Consider the following 14,444-nt stretch of genomic DNA (forward strand, 5'->3'; position numbering starts at 1 on the left):
ACACACACACACACACACACACACACACCTCTCACCCTGCCAGGCTCTGCTGCACCCCACTGCCTTGTGCTGTGTCGTCATGCGCTGTCATGTTCTGCGGTTCCGCACAGCTGCTGTGTTTGATCGCATACCTGTGCTGTTCGGCCCTTTCTCTGTCTGTCTGTCTGTCTGTCTGTCTGTCCATATATCTCTATGAATTTCGTCACTGTGTCTGGTGGTTACGGTTCGTCTCGTGTTTAGTTTAGTTTTATCGTACAGTTGCTTCAATTGTATACTCTGTTGGGTTAACTGTTAACTGTCGAGAAAACTGTTGCTGAGAATGAGTGGACGTGCTGTTATTGGCCAGCTGTCAGTCAGGGGGGCTGTTGAGTTAACTGTTGCTGGAGGAGGGGAGGGAGGGAGGGGTGGGGAGGGGTGGTGGGGTGGGAGGGAGGTTGGGAGGGGTGTGGGTAGGGAGGGGTGGTGGGTGGGAGTAGGGTGTGGAGGGGTGGTGGTGGAGAAGGATGGAGGGGGGTGGTAGGTGGGAGGGAGGGTGGTGGGTGGAGTGAGGGTGGGAGGGGTGTAGAAATTGGATATAGGAAGTGGCATTCGTAACTAGATTTTGTGCTGTTCCTCCTCTGACCTCCTTCACGAGAGAGAGAGAGAGAGAGAGAGAGAGAGAGAGAGAGAATTTATTGTATTTTCTCATTATGTTTATCCTGTATTATTTTCATCATCATCATCATCATCATCATCACATGCCTTTGTATTGATTAGTGTGTGTGTGTACTGTGTAGTGTTGTGCATTGGTGTTGGTTTAGCCTTTACACACACACACACACACACACACACACACACACACACACACACACACACACACACACACACACACACACACACGGTGAGTCTGTGGTTGAGTGAGTCATACCTCGTGGGAGACATCGAGGACGGTCCACTTGGCCACTCACCTCACACTCACTCCCACTCTCATCTCCCACTCCTTCTCACATACACTCACTTGCCTTAAATCCCTCTCATAAATCATCTCTCCCACCTGACTCTTTTCCACTCATCCTTACTCCATCCCACTCATCCCTACTCCATCCCACTCATCCCTACTCCATCCCACTCATCCTTACTCCATCCCACTCATCCTTAATCCATCCCACTCATCCTTACTCCATCCCACTCATCCTTACTCCATCCCACTCATCCCTACTCCATCCCACTCATCCCTACTCCATCCCACTCATCCTCACTGCATCCCACTCATCCTCACTCCATCCCACTCATTCTAAATCCCTCTGTTGAAGGTCTCACAAGGGGCCAATAACAATTGAGGGCTCTTACTGTTGTTACTGTTGTGTTTGTTGTTGTTTCTGTTGTTGTTACTGTTGTTGTTGTTGTTGTTATTGGTGTTATTGTTGTTATTGTTGTTGTTGTTGCTGTTGTTGTTGTTGTTGTTACTATTGTTGATATTAGTTATTATAATTATTATTATTATTATTATTATTATTAGATACACTAACTACCACAATCACCACTATCCTACCTACCACTACTACCACCATCCTTCCTACCACAATCACCACTATCCTACCTACCACTACTACCACCATACTTCCTACCACCATCACCACTATCCTACCTACCACTACTACCACCATACTTCCTACCACCATCACCACTATCCTACCTACCACTACTACCGTCCTTCCTACCACCATCACCACTATCCTTACCTACCTACTACCACCATACTACTTCCACCATCACCACATATCCTACCTACCCTACCACCATGCTTCCTACCACCATCACCACTATCCCTACCTACCCACTACACCACACGTCCTTCCTACCACCATCACCACTGTCCCTCCCACTACCACTACACCACCCACGTCCTTCCTACCACCATCACCACCATCCTAACTACCACTACTACCACCGTCCTTCCTACCACCATCACCACCATCCTAACTACCACTACTACCACCATACTTCCTACCACCATCACCACCATCCTAACTACCACTACTTCCACCGTCCTTCCTACCACCATCACCACCATCTTAACTACCACTACCACCATCATATATAAAATTACCACCTGGAGCTACAAGCATTCAGTAACAGACATAAAAGAAAGAGGAATAAACAAGGAATAAGAACGAAAACACAAAGAAGAGAAAAGATTAAAGGAATAAAGAGAAAAAAGACAGAAAATAGATAAGTGAGAAAGACTAACGAAGAGACACCATGGGAGGAAGAATTCACAGCGCTGCTATCGATGTCAAACTCTGTCATGGACTTGGGAAATGTCAAGTGCCTCCTACACGGGTGGAGGTCGCCACTGTACGCTATTGAGTGGCTGGGTCGGAAATGTGTGGAATGAGAGAAGGTCAGATTAGGTTAGGTTAGGTTAGGTTAGGTTAGGTTAGGTTAGGTTAGGTTAGGTTAGGTTAGGTTAGGTTAGGTTAGGTTAGATTAGGTTAGGTTAGGTTAGGTTAGCCGTAAAGTGAAGCCAGAATGTCTATGAGTGAAGTATTTTCTGTACGGTGTTGAGAGGCTGAGTAGTTGTTATTGTTTTATGCACTGGTGTTGATTTAACCCCATGAATGAATGACTCACTTCATGAATGAATGACTCACTTCATGAATGATTGACTCACTTCATGAATGAATGACTCACTTCATGAATGAATGACTCACTTCATGAATGAATGACTCACTTCATGAATGATTGACTCACTTCATGAATGATTGACTCACTTCATGAATAAATGACTCACTTCATGAATAAATGACTCACTTCATGAATGATTGACTAACTTCATGAATAAATGACTCACTCCATAAACTGATGACTCTTTTCATCGATTGACTCCCTCTACCAAAAGTAACTCCCTCCACCAAAAGTGATTCCCTCCACCAAAAGTGACTCCCTCCACCAAAAAGTGACTCCCTCCACCAAAAGTGACTCCCTCCACCAAAAGTGACTCCATCCACCAAAAAGTGACTCCCTCCACCAAAAGTGACTCCCTCCCACCAAAAGTGACCTCCACCAAAAACCCATCCACCAAAAGTGACTCCTCCACCAAAAGTGATTCTCCACTAAAGTAGACTCTTCCACTAAAAGTGACTTCCACCAAAGTGTGACTCCCTCCACCAAAAGTGACTTCCACCAAAGCATCTCCACCAAAAGTGACTCTCTACCAAAAGTAACTCCCTCCACAAAAAGTGACTCCCTCCACCAAAAGTGACTCCCTCCACCAAAAGTGACTCCCTCCACCAAAAAGTGACTCCCTCCACCAAAAGTGACTCCCTCCACCAAAAGTGACTCCATCCACCAAAAAGTGACTCCCTCCACCAAAAGTGACTCCCTCCACCAAAAAGTGACTCCCTCCACCAAAAGTGACTCCCTCCACCTATGCGCTAAAGACGGGTCCGTTACCTGGGCCAATAAATGATGGGAATCGGAGATGAGAGACGGACAGGCAGACGGAGGAGGGAGTGATGTGGAGGGGGGAGAGGGAGGGGGAGGGGCAATTAGGAAGAGGTGGGGGGAATAGGGAGGGGTAGAGGAAGCAGCTGCAGGAGAAGTAGCAGCAGAAGGAAGTGGGTCATTTGCCAAGACCTCACTGGAAGGAAGTCAGCTGTGAGCTCTCTCTCTCTCTCTTGATTTTTTTCTGTCCTTGTTTCTAATTATTATTATTATTATTATTGTTATTATTATTATTATTATTATTATTATTATTATTATTATTATTATTATTATTATTATTATTTTTATGTGTTTAAAGAGAGACAGAAAGACAGAAAGAAATAGAGAAAAAAGAGTAGGAAGAAAGAAAGGAAAATAAAGCGAAAGAGAAAAAGGAGAGAGAGAGAGAGAGAGAGAGAGTAATCAGGTAATCTAGAACAGGAACAGAAGGGCGGGTCATGCAGAAGTAGTGGTTGCGTGCACACATATTATGGTGGGGGCATGGGCGTGCGTGCGTGTGGATTTGCGTGTGCGTGCGCGTAGGCGGCTCCGGCGTAGCGTCATCATCGTGCGTCATGACCCGTGACGTTGTGACGCACCCAGCCAGCAACACAACCACCACCGTCACCACCATCCTTCCTACCACCGTCACCACCATCCTACCTACCACTACCACCACCATTCTACCTACCACTACCACCACCATCCTACCAACCACTACCACCACCATCCTACCTACCACTACCACCACCATCCTACCTACCACTACCACCACCATCCTACCTACCACTACCACCACCATCCCACTTCCACTACTACTCATCCTATCACCACTACCACCACCATCCCAGTACCTTACCACTGTAACGCAACCACCATCACAAACTCAACTCCTCCATCTTTTCTCTCCTTTCCTTCCTTCCTTCCTTCCTTCCCCCTATGCTCCCTCCCTCTTCCTACACTCCCTCCTCCCTTCCTTCCCTTCCTTCTTCCTTCCCTCTCTCCTTCCTTCCCTCCCTCTTCCTACACTCCCTCTTCCTACACTCCCTCCTTCCTTCCCTCCTTCCTTCCTTCCCTCCCTCCTTGTGGTGGTAGTTCTTCCCTCCGAGGGCGTTGGCAGGGACCCAACAGGTGAGACAGGAAATTGGGGTACACCTGAGGAAGTGGGGAGGGAGGGGAAAGGGAAGGGGAGGAGGGGAAGGGAGAGGGGGAGGTCGTTGGGGAAGAGAGGAAGGAAGGGACAGGAGGTTAGGGAAAGGGAGAGGAGGTTGGAGAAAGGGAGGGAAGGGGAAAGGTGTAAGGGAAGGAAATAAATAGGTCAGAGAAAGGTCATTAAATTCACTAATGGGATATTATCTATGTGTCTTTAATTCTCTCTCTCTCTCTCTCGTTCTCTCTCTCTCTCTCTCTCTCTCCTGTTACTTCCGATCCCACCCACAATCAAGGTTAACCCCTTCCTTCCTTCCTTCCTTCCTTCCTTCATTCCTTCCTTCCTTCCTTCCTTCCTTCCTTCCTTCCTTCCTTCCTTCCTTCACTATCCTCTCTCTTCCCCTTCTCCTTCCTCATTTCTTTTCTTCCTCGACAAGTTGAGATGGAAAGGAGGGAGGAAAGAGGAGAGGAAGAAGAAGGATGAAGAAGGAAGGGAAGGAGGAAAGGAAGGAGGATGAAGAAAGAAGGGAAGGAGGATGAACGAGAGAGGGAAGGAGGGAGAAATGAATAAGGGAGGAAGAAGGGAGGGAGGAAGAAGAAGGGAGGGAAGGAGGGAGGGAGGAAGAAGAAGGGAGGGAAGGAAGGAGGGAGGGATTGTCATCACAGAAGGTATCATTAGTCTGCTCAAGGCGCGGTTACCACTTGTCAGCAGGGCGGCCCCGTCATGTTCTGGGTGGTGCCCGCCCGCCCACCCGCCCACCCGCCCACACCTCCCCTTTTCACATAGATCACCCACCACCCAAACCCACATTTCCGCCCAGATTATCCACCCAAACCTATCTCTCCGCCCAGAAATTCTGTCCAAACTTACCTTCCCACTCACAACACCCGCCCACACCCACTCACTCAAAACATCCATCCACCCACCCCGTCTTCCCGCCTTCTTCACACCTCCTCCCACCTCCACCGTAAATAATGAAGGGGAGGACCTGGGGTAGATACATTCATACATACATGTTCACACACACACACACACACACACACACACACACGTTGCAACACTCTCTCTCAATACAACCACCTGTGAGATATTTTAAAGTCTCCCTTTCGTTCCTTTTGTTCTTCCAAGTCTCCTAATAGGCTCTTAATAGGTTTCTTGAATAGGCTCCACCTAATAGCCATATAGGCTCCTACAGTGTCTTATATTTAAATCCTATTACCCTTTTCCTAGTGCCGTAATACCTCCGTCTCCTCCTCATTCTTTTCTTTCTCCTCATTCTTCTTTTTTCTTCGTCTTTCATCTTAGTCTCCACCTCCACTTAGGCTCCCAACCACACATGTCCTTGCCTCCACCTCCACTTCCGCTCCCAAACCACACACACATGTCCTAGCTCTCCTCCACCTCCACCTAGGGTCTCAACCACATGTCCTAGCCTCCTCCACCTAGGCTCCCCAACCACACTTCTCCCTAGCCTCCTCCACTCTGCCTCCCAACCACACACTCTGTCTTAGCCCTCCTCCACCTCCACCCAGGCTCCCAACCACACCTGTCCTAGCCTCCTCCACCTCCACTTAGGCTCCCAACCACACATGTCCTAGCCTCCTCCACCTCCACCTAGGCTCCCAACCACACATGTCCTAGCCTCCTCCACCTAGGCTCCCAACCACACTTCTCCTAGCCTCCTCCACTTCGCCTCCCAACCACACTTGTCTTAGCCTCCTCCACCTCCACCTAGGCTCCCAACCACACCTGTCCTAGCCTCCTCCACCTTCACCTAGGCTCCCAACCACACTTGTCCTAGCCTCCTCCTCCTCCACCTCCCCGCTTCCTCCACCTAGGTTCCTAACCACACTTGTCCTACTGCAGACTCCAGGCGTGTGTTGAGGCTCCCCCGTTGGCGTGGGATTCGCTGTGACTCATCCAAGCTGACCACAAATTCGGGTCATTCAACTCGGGTAAACATAACCATCACACACCGGGGCCAAGAGAGTGCCAAGCCGCCTCGTGTCGTAGGATCGTGAGTGCCGTGTTGGTCAGAGGGTGATTTAGGCTCTCTGGGTTGGGTTGCTGTTAGAGCCTTGAGCCTCCAGGATTCATCTAAGTTCGGTGAGAATTATCTTTTGGTGTTTTGGCTCCTGTGGGGGGTGAGGGTGGTCGTCCATGTGCCTCGTCACCACTACTATAAAATACTACCACCACTGCTACAACCACCACCACCACTACCACCACCACCACCACTGTAGCCACCACACCACTACTACAACCACTGCTACCACCACCACCAACACTACACTACCAATACCACCAGTACCACCGTCCCTATAGCACCACCTTGCTGCCTTGTCATGCTATTTGTGTCTACCAGGTTGTTTGCATGACAAAAATGTAGAAAGCCTTCACATAGCCGCTAGATTGCTAATATAATTAACAAATTACCAGCAATCAGTGGCGATTCTTGCTATTTTGTGTAAAACACCTCTCCTCTCTCCTTTACTTCTTCCTCACACTCCCGTTACCTCCCTCTCTCTCTCCTCTCTCTCTCTTTCTCTCTCTCTCTCTCTCTCCCTCTCTCTCTCTCTCTCTCTCTCTTTTGCCCCATCTTCTCCTTTCTTTTCTTTTCCTTTCTTTTCTCACCCTCACCTTCCCTACACATACACACACACCGCCCCAACTTCGGTTGTTCCCAATTTACCTCAGATGGGAAAAATAAAACCACAGGGGGAAAAAACCCACTTACCTATAGGTTGTCTCCCCACACCTTCCACACCTCCCCACCTCCTCCCAACCTCCTCCCACGTTCCTCCCTCTTCCTTCTTTGGCTGCTATGGTCAGTGGCTCTCGTGGGTAAGGAGAATTGGAAAGAGAAGGAGAGAGAATCGCACCAGAGTGGCCAGGTAGAAGAGGAGGAGGAGGAGGAGGAGGAGGAGGAGGAGGAGGAGGAGGAGGGGGGGTGAGGGAGGGAGTAGGAGGAAGGAGTTGTAGATGGAAGTGGTTTCACTCAGGAAGACTAGGCTGAGGAGGAGGAGGAGGTGAGGGAGGAAGAGTAAGGTGGAGGTGAGGGAGAGGAGAGAGAGTAGAGAAAGAGGAGTAGAGAGAGAATGAGAGAAAGGGTGTGAGAAAGGGAGATAATGGAGGAAAGAAGTAAGCAGAAAATAAAATAGAGGGGTGATAAAAGAGGGAGGAAGTAAGAAGGGAGATTAAGGTAGGATTGAAATAAGAAGGGAGGAGGGAGATGAGTTAGACCAGGAGGAGGGAAGAAAAGGGAGAGAGAGACAGACAGACAGATAAATGGGTGATGTAGTGAGGTGGTGATGGTGGTGATGGTGGTGGTGGTGGTGGTGATGGTGAGGTGGTGGTGGTGGTGATGGTGGTGATAGGTGATTGTGGTGGTGAACAGGGAAGAAGAGAATGTAACAAACGAAAAACATAGCAACAACAAGTATAAAGTTTATGGTTATATGGAAATTAACCGATAATGGTGGGAACGAGAGGTGAGATGGGGGTCAGAGAGGGGGGTAGAGTGGAAGGTGTCTTGTGGAGGAGGTTGGGTGGGGGAAGGAGGGGGTGAGTGAGGGGGGTAGAAAAAGTGTCTATGGAGGGAAGTTAATGGTGGGGGGGGGGATGGAAGGGGAGGTAGAGATATGTGGTGGGAATAGGAAGAAGAAAGCGAGGAAGAGGAGGATGAAGGGGAATAGTCGAGGAAGAGGAAGAAGAGGAGGGAAGAAAAAAGTGAGAGGAGGAGGTGGAAGAGGTGACTGAGGGGAGGGGAGAGGCTAGACCAGGACAGCTTGGGGGGTAGCTCACTGTCCCAAAGTCATGATGTAGTTAGGTCTTGATTCTCCATGTGTGTGTGTGTGTGTGTGTGTGTGTGTGTGTTTCATGTATATATGTGTACGTGACAAGTACTGGAACTTTGGACGAGCGCCACTGTAGGCAGAAGGAGAGCGAACATTCGTCTCCTTTTTTACTTCAATCAATATAGTGAGTTGGATCATTTATATAATTTTGTAATCATTGGTGGAATAATGTTACGCATTATAAGACCTTAGGTGTTGAAGCGCACCAATAAACAGTACACGGCTTCCATCAGTGTATCTTTGAGAGTCGGAGAGGAACGTCAGGCGCTGTTGGCTTCACTACACTGAACCGAAGAAACGAAAGTGCCGTCTCCTCCTTGGTCCAACCTGGCTTACTTAAGGGACCAAGAAGGAAAGCAAGTTAGGAGAAAGAGAGATAGATTTAGTGAGAGATTGAGTCATTGTGAGATAGTCGGGGAAAGATAGAGTGAGTGAGTCATTGGGAAATAGAGTAGTGACTATGAAGTACTATGTCACTCTTACTCAGTCAGCATTTACAGTATAAAGCATCGTCACAGTTATCGCCAGTGAGGTGACATCAACGAAGCGCAAAAGAATGATTACCCCCCCCCCAAAAAAAATAACTTATAAAATAAAATAATATTAACTATCAGTTCTCGGAGTAGGGAGGTGGGAGGGAGTCGAGCTTCCGAGGGAAACGCAGCAGGCGAGCGGAAGCAGTTATAAGTCGGCGTCAGATTTACCGGAAGTAATAGTCGCCATTAGAGCCGCCTGGGATGAACACAGTCCAGGTCCACTTTACTCGCCCCTGACAATTTCCTCTGATGTTTTTGTGGCTCGTCTTAATGCCTGAGGTACGCTGCTAGCTAATGTCTTGCTTATTTATTTATTTATTTTTTACTCTTTCTCGCTGGTATTATATCCTTTGACACTGTACATTTCCGGGGAGCAGAGAAGAAAGTAAACGATATCGCGTCTTAGGTTCCATTTCCCTCCCCGTGTTCTCTTCTTCCCGCCCAGACAGCCATGTGAGAAGAATCCCAGCGTCCAATCACAGCCCGTCGTGGGACCCCCTACTCTCGTGGCGGCGTCTGATTGGCGAAGAGCGTATCTTTACCCGCGCTTTTCTGATTCTTTCTCCACCATCATAAGGCTTGTGAAAAGTCATCTTCACTCTTGGCTATAATTTGTGTATCTTCCTGGGAATATTCTGGAAAGGAAGGAAGGGGTGATTGCACGTTACGCCTCTGATATATGAATAGAAACGTAGAAACAGGGATTCATTTTTTTTTACTGGCATTGATGTTCGCTATCCCTTTATTGACTTCCTGTGTAACGATAATTTATAATTGTATTTAACTCTCTCTCTCTCTCTCTCTCTCTCTCTCTCTCTCTCTCTCTCTCTCTCTCTCTCTCTCTCTCTCTCTCTCTCTCTCTCTCTCTCTCTCTCTCTCTCTCTCTCTCTCTCTCTCTCTCTCTTTAACACTCCTTATATGTATACTGTACACACTCTCAACATGTACCGTAAGCATATACATAATTATACATCCTTCTGTTTTCATCTCTTCTGTATGCTGGTCATTCCAATACCCCTCCAGCATCGTGTATTCATCCGGTAGTTTAGGTTTTTCTCCTTTTTTTTTTTTACCTCTTGGGATCCACTCGAGAAGGTTGTAGGGCAGATCTCTGTTGATCATCATCCTCTCCTCTCCTCCTGAACCCTATCACCCTAAGCCCCGTCTCTCGCGACACTTATCGATCGCCTGTTCCATGTGAGGTTTTTTTCTGCTTACGTTAGGTTAGGTTTGGTTTGGTTTGGTTTGGTTTGGTTAGGTTAGGTTTGGTTTGGTTTGGTTACGTTAGGTTTGGTTACGTTAGGTTAGGTTTGGTTTGGTTAGGTTTGGTTTGGTTTGGTTAGGTTTGGTTTGGTTAGGTTATCTGAGGTTTGGTTAGGTTAGGTAAGGTTAATTTAAGTAGGTAATACTATAATACAAATAACCAAGTCACTGAATATATAACATTGGCCATCACAAGACAAACGAGTGTATTGGAGATATTGGAAACAAGGAAATATTTAACGAGCTGACGAGTAAAACCTCCTTCAACACACACACACACACACACACACACACACACACACACACACACACACACACACACACACACATGGGAAGAAAGTCATCACAGAAAAAAAATCTAGCTTACTTACCTTCACGTCACAGTATAACAAGAAGAGTTTAACTGTCCTAACACATTATAGCAGATGAATTACAGAAGGAAGTGTCAATCAGATTACAGAAGAAAGTGTCAATCAGATTACAGAAGAAAGTGTCCATCAGATTACAGAAGAAAGTGTCAATCGGTTTACAGAAAGTGTCAATCAGGTTACAGAAGAAAGTGTCAATCAGGTTACAGAAGAAAGTGTCAATCAGATTACAGAAGAAAGTATCAATCGGTTTACAGAAAGTGTCATTCAGGTTACAGAAGAAAGTGTCAGTCTCCTGTAATGCTCAGTCTTTGTGTATTGATTCGGCTTCGTGGCGGCGTTGAGTGAGTGGGTGGGGAGACAAGTGCCTATGAATGATGGATTAATGCAGTGAATAGTGGTAGTTGTGGTAGTAGTGATTGTGGTAGTTGTGGTAGTAGTGATTGTGGTAGTTGTGGTAGTGGTAGTTGTGGTAGTAGTGATTGTGGTATTAGTGATTGTGGTAGTTGTGGTAGTAGTGATTGTGGTAGTTGTGGTAGTAGTGATTGTGGTAGTTGTGGTAGTGGTAGTTGTGGTAGTAGTGATTGCGGTAGTTGTGGTTGTGGTAGTAGTGATTGTGGTAGTGGTAGTTGTAGCCGGAATAATTATACTTGTGCTTGAGTTTCTCTGCTTTCTATGTCGTTTGGCTCTGTTGATGGTATGAGTTCTGGGTGTCGTGCAGGCTGTGGGTGTCGTGCAGGCTTTGGGTGTCGTGCAGGCTGTGGGTGTCGTGCAGGCTGTGGGTGTCGTGCAGGCTTTGGGTGTCGTGCAGGCTGTGGGTGTCGTGCAGGCTGTGGGTGTCGTGCAGGCTTTGGGTGTCGTGCAGGCTGTGGGTGTCGTGCAGGCTGTGGGTGTCGTGCAGTATATAATGTATGTATGTATGTATGTATGTATGTATGTATGTATGTATGTATGTATGTATGCATTCAGCACCTGTACATTGATTCCCGGCCTGTTGGTAGTCGTGGAATGTTGAGTCAAATCGTCTTTGTTTGGCGTTAGTGCTCTCTCTCTCTCTCTCTCTCTCTCTCTCTCTCTCTCTCTCTCTCTCTCTCAAGGTACCTTTGCGTGCGTTTTAGGTCTGCGTGGGCATACAGGTGATTGCTTAGCGTGTGTTGCGTGTTCGGTGTTTCTGTCAACCTGCACACGAGTTTCTGCCACTTTTTATTGTTCGTCGCATGTGAGCAGAGAGAGAGCGAGAGAGAGAGAGCGAGAGAGAGAGAGGGGGGTAGGTAGGAGTGAGGTGACAAGAGATATATATAGAGAGAGAGGTAAATAGAGAAATGGAGAGGTAGGAGAGAGAGATAGATAGATAGAGAGTGAGAGAGAGAGCTCACACCCATAACCACACCTCAATGTAAAGCCTTAGTGAAATCTTCCCTCACAACTGTAAGCAAAAGGTGATTGGTCTTGTCCGTAGAGTTAACAAAGCTGTTTATTTACCTTCACAAACTGTAACTCTTATGTAGTTGGAAATTCTTGAATTTTGTTCCTTATTAAATTCAGAAATATTAATACAATTTCATATTTATAGTTGGTACAGGTACAGTGTTTCTCACGGTGGGGGGGTGAGGGGTGGTGAGTGAATGTAAAATGTACAGTATTTCTGTTATAACCTAACCTAACCTAAACCTAACCTAAACCTAACCTAACCCTAACCAAAACCTAACCTAACACAATGTCCTGTTTATCCTCCTCAAAAGAACAGTGATCCATCATCGTCTCCGTCTCAAGTATCGACCTACACTTGGCACTTCAATCACCTCTTTATGTCATGGAAGCTTTCGTAAACAAACAACACCTCAGCTACCTTAACCAACACCACCATCAACACCACCTACACCACCACCAGCACCACCTACACCACCTACACCACCTACACCACCACCTACACCACCACCACCACCACCTACACCACCACCAGCACCACCAACTAATCAATATAGTCTCCGTTCTTACCTTCTACCTGCTGTATACTCACCTGTAATTAACCTATTCTTGACATCTTCACAGAATCTTACTAAAGGTTTCGATAAGGGCTGTTGGTAATTAGGTTTATTTTAACTGTATTTCTCTACCTCGTCGTGTGGATGTATTTGTGGATAGTTTACCCGTTTCACTGTCGCATTACCATCACAGTATCTATGGTCAGTGTGTCAGTTCATAGTTTAGCATTTTTTTTTCCTTCCTTCCATCTCCAGTCACAAACATACGTCGATGACTACCATGCTACCTACCTCTTTCATTCCTCATATTTCCCTCTCGTTCCACTCTATTAACCTCTTTCATTCTTTATATTTCCTCATCATTCCTCTCTATTAACCTCTTTCATTCTTTATATTTCCTCATCATTCCTCTCATTACTCTCTATCAACCTCCTCCATTCCTCATATTTCCCTCTCATTCCTCTCTATTAACCTCTTTCATTCCTTATATTCCCCCCTCATCCCTCTCATTCCTCTCCATCAACTTACAGTTCTTTAAATATAGGACTTATACCCTTACCTCTTACCTTTCCTACTTACACTATACTAATTAAAGGTGACATCAGGTATAAAGGTCACTTAATTGTTTACCTTTCCTAGATATATATAGTTAGGAGGGGAGGGGAGGGGGGGGTAGTGAGGCACAGTAAACATAACACAGCAACTATCAAACAGCCAGACAGTGTACAGACTCCCAGCACTGAACACAACATAACCCACATCTCAGCTACGGTCACAAGCACTAATTACCCATAAGAATAACGTGTAATACCGTTACTTATAGACCGCAGCTACCGATACGTTTTTAACTCTCTATAGAAACCCGAACAACAAACGGATTTGCTAAGGTGGTTCAGATTAACCTTTGGTGGGCTGTTACGGTACTGTCATTATTACCGTGTTATTTTGGTGTGTGTGTGTGTGTGTGTGTGTGTGTGTGTGTGTGTGTGTGTGTGTGTGTGTGTGTGTGTGTGTGTGTGTGTGTGTGTGTGTGTGTGTGTCCTCACCTGTCACACACCTGTAAGATGATTATCACGTGATGTAGTTTTTGTTATTTTATTGAGTTAAAGTTTTGTTGGTTAGTTTTACAGTAATTGAGATTGAGAGGTGACGATAGAAAGCTTGAGAGATATAAGGAGGGAGAGAGAGACAGAAAGGGAAGAGATAGAAAGAGAGAAAGAGAGGAAGGGAAAGAGTAAATGAAAGTTAGAGAAAAGGGAGAGAAAATCTTAGAGAGAGGAAGATATAGAGAGAAAGACTGAGAGTGAGGAAGAGAAGGAGAGAAAGAAGGAGAGAGACAGAGAGAATGAGTAAAAAGAGAAAGGGAGAAATCGAAAGAAAGAGAGAGAGAGAAAGAAAGAAAGAATAAATTAACTTAAACACTAATAAAAAAAATAAGTAAACTCATACGAATAAATCAGAAAAAATTGCAAGAAGTTTTGACGATTTTTAATAAAAATAAAAATTATTTTCAAGAAATCCTCAAAATTACGAGATTTTACGAGAATTATTTACAGTTCATAAACACACTGTCAGAACTCATTTACAATTTACAATTATATACAGGTATTTATAAGGATTTACGAGAATATACTGTGATTTACTAGAATTTACTAACATTTACAACGATTTACTAGAATTTACGAACATTTACAATGATATACTAGAATTTACGAATATTTACAACGATTTATTGGATTTACGATGAGACCAAGAGCAATTTACGAAAATTTACAATAAGATATGAAAATACAGTAATATACGTAGATTTACTATAAACT

Source organism: Homarus americanus, unplaced genomic scaffold (genome assembly GCF_018991925.1).
Source record: "Homarus americanus isolate GMGI-L3 unplaced genomic scaffold, GMGI_Hamer_2.0 scaffold41366, whole genome shotgun sequence".
NCBI lineage: Eukaryota > Metazoa > Arthropoda > Malacostraca > Decapoda > Nephropidae > Homarus > Homarus americanus.